The following is a 3,798-nucleotide window of genomic DNA, read 5'->3' on the forward strand; positions in this document are numbered from 1 at the left end:
CATACACATAACATTAACAGTTAAAATGCATTTGCTTATATCTTATCCCTCAATAATCATGGATACACAAGCAAATTAGAAAATAATATAAAACAAAACTTGTAAAATGGTAGGACATGTAGTAGGATGGTTATTATTACAAGAGTGAGGAAACTGACACTCAAAGCAACTTATAATTTCTCAAGTTCACTCAAGACCACTGAGTTGATTCCTTTAGGCTCAAAAGCTTGCGTACTACTTTACCAAACTGGCAAATATCATTGAGACTTGGTAAAGAAGAGGGCTAACTTAAATAAATTATTCTTAGTTCAGAGCAAACCAGAAATTTCCTAAGTTTCTATTGGAAGGCCAGGCATCAGTGAAAAGATTTACAGAAGTGTGAAAGATTTATAGCGTCCATAGTGTTACAAAGACTTTGATGAGAATTATTGCTAGGAGATTATTTGTATTAAAAATTAATTAGGCTATAATTAATTATAATAATAATTAGGCTTATCACTGCTAATATTTAGAGAAAAGAAAATCAAAACCACCCTGAGTTATCATCTAACTCCAGCAAGAGGGCCCACATCACAAAATCTCAAAACTGCAGATGCTGGTGTGGATGTGGAGAGAAGGGAACAATTTTACCCTCCTGGTGGGACTGCAAACTAATACAAACTTTTTGGAAGGAAGTATGGAGAACCCTAAAAGAACTCAAGCTTGACCTCCCATTTGATCCTGCAAACCCATTATTGGGCATCTACCTAGAAGGAAAAAATCCTTTTATCATAAGGACATCTACACTGGCCTGTTTATTGCAGCTCAATTTACAATCACCAAAATGTGGAAGCAGACTAAATGCCCACCAACCCAGGAATAGATTAACAAGCTGTGGTATATGTATATCATGGAATACTATTCAGCCATTAAAAAGATGGAGACTTTACATCTTTTGTATTAACCTGGATGGAAGTGGAATACATTATTTTAGTAAAGCATCACAAGAATGGAAGAGCAAGAATCCTATGTACTCAATTCTAATATGAAGACAATTAATGACCTAGTGCATGGTGGAAGGTGGGGGAAAAGGAGAGTAGAGAGAGGGAAGGAGGGAGAGGGCTGGGGGTCATGGTGTGTAACATACTTTTTGAGGGTGGGACATAATTATAAGAGGGACTTTACCTAACAAATGCAATCAATGTAATAACCAGGTTCAAAACAAAACAAATAAGCAAAAAGTGAATAGGTTACTCACCCTATAAAATACTATATTGGGTGGCACCTTTGGCTCAGTAAGTAGGATACTGGCCCCATATACTGAGGGTGGTGAGTTCAAACTCGACCCCAGCCAAACTGCAACAGAAAATAGCTGGGCGTTATAGTAGATGCCTGTAGTCCCAACCACTTGGGAGGTTGAGGCAGGTGAATCACCTAAGCTCAGGAGTTAGAGGTTGCTGTGAGCTATGACTCCACAGCACTCTACCAAGGGCAATAAAGTGAGACTCTGTCTCTAAAATAAATAAATAAATAAATAAATAAATAAATAAAATACAATACTATATCACAGGACCACTCCCATTTTACGAAATTTACCAGGGACCCTGAGAGAACTGGAACTTTCTTACAAACTAATGTCACTGGGGAAAAAAAAAAAAGATTTCAAAATGGGTGAATAATAGATATCCTGTTAGTTTGTCACCCTCAGTCTATCCACCATTCTCCAGGTGAACAGGTGTGGATTAAAGATTAGAGCCTATGCCTGCTAAAGCCATGGTGAAAAGGCCCCTACTTGGTGATCCTGTCCAACCAATAGCAGTGAAGGTGAATGGCTTTCCTTCCTGGATACATCACTCATGTGTAAAACCAGCCAGCAGTGGAGAGTGGATGGTCAAGTGACACCCAGAGCATCTACACCGCCTACCCTGAAGAAACAGACTGTAGTCTTGCCCCAATCACATACCAGGAGCTGACTGATCTATGCACAGCAGAAGCTTGAGCAGTATGGGACTGATTACTGATTCTTTGCATTGGATTTTTTCACCTTCCTTCTTTCATCTTAGGTATAAGACATGATGAAAGTTGTGAAAAATATATCTAAAAGGTAACCCAAATTAAACAAACTGTCAAAATTGTATTATTGGTTTACTTTTATTATTTACTACAGTAAAGCCTGAAGGTGCTTACAGATATAACACCTAATATCAGATATGTGTGACCCCCAGTGGGCCAGCTGTTTGCTACAATCCTTCTGAATCCCCAGAGCAAACTGAATTTACTATGTGGTGTACTGAATCCCTAGAAAGCCAAGAATCCAAGGTATGACAGAAGGAATACCTAAATAAGTAAAAAAAAATCATTAGTAACAATTTTGTAATATATATAGTGTCTTTCTATATTTTCAATAATAAACTGATATTTTCCATGTAGAAATAAAACTGGAAGAAACAAAATTTACTAACCAAGTAATGTTACTGGGAAAAATAACAACAAAAAAAGATTTCAGAATGGGTGAATCCACCGTTCTCCAGGTAACCAGGTACGGAATTTCTGAAGAATTATTTATATGTATTTCATATATTGTGTTGTCATGTTAACTACTAGGGGCATGTTTTGGGGGGGGTGAGTGAAAAGATGAAGCTATGGTAATGGACAATGCCATGTCCTAAAAGTACCTAGAAGAAGAAAACAAAACAAAACAAAACAAAGCTAGAGATCTGACCCCAGAGCAATAAGAAGGCACTAGAAGAGTTCAAGGTTTTAATGGGGCTAGTTGAGGGTTGGGGTGGCCAAATCAGTTTCCATGGTTTATTCTGGCTGTGTTGTGGAGTGCTGATTGGCCATCAGCTATATTAGATAGAGGGACATCTGTTTGAAAATGAATGATGGTGGTCTTGATTTACATAGTAAAATCTTAAATACAAGAAAAAATGTAACCTAGGTAACTTAGTTAAAATGATAAGAACAGAGAGATGAGGGCCTAATTATGACAATTGTTTTCATGAGTGACTTGGGATGAAGTATAAATGGTAAAAGGTGAAAAAACATTTCTCTTGTGAAAATTTTAAATTATGATTTTAAAATATCCCATCATAGATATTAGTGTTCGCCTGATCAAATTTACTGAAGCACCAACCTCAGACTCCCTAAAGCAGCTTTGGCGTGTGTATATACAGGAGGATGGCAATAATTTAAAAATCTGAGGGAAAAATAGGAGAGGATAAAGAACTGCAGAAATATTTGGAAGGTTGTATAAAGAACCCTGTGGGTGTTTTCAGAACAAAGTGGGGAGGGGAGATACTTAGAGGTCTATGCTCTTGCCTATGCTGGGGAGGAGTGCATTGCAGGAGATAAAATTGAAAGTGCTTGAAAAAGATAATTTTGGCATGTATGCAGTTGATACTCTAACAGTGACTTTTGGGTACATCTGTATTTTTCAGGTTTCCTACAATAAGCAGATATCATAAGACCCTTGACATTTACAAGGGATAAATCCCAAGACCTTTGCAAATTTCTAGCTTTGCAAATACAGAAAAGTTTGTATAGAGTCTTGACTTTCTCAAAAATTATATTTCCTTCAAGAGAAATAAGTTTCTAGTGCATTTTCTTACATGGATTACAAATCTTACTGTCTTTAACTACAAAAGATATGTGGAATCCATCCTGATCTTTTCATATCCACTACTGCCATTATAGTCTAAACAACATTGCCTTTTTCTTGGAGAACCACAAGAACTGCAGACACCAGTCTCTTACTTCCTTTTTGACCTGCAGATAGCCAGGAATATTTATAAAATTCTGTCATATGGCACTCACATG

Source organism: Otolemur garnettii, unplaced genomic scaffold, assembly GCF_000181295.1.
Source record: "Otolemur garnettii isolate 467f Iridium unplaced genomic scaffold, OtoGar3 scaffold00022, whole genome shotgun sequence".
Taxonomy (NCBI): domain Eukaryota; kingdom Metazoa; phylum Chordata; class Mammalia; order Primates; family Galagidae; genus Otolemur; species Otolemur garnettii.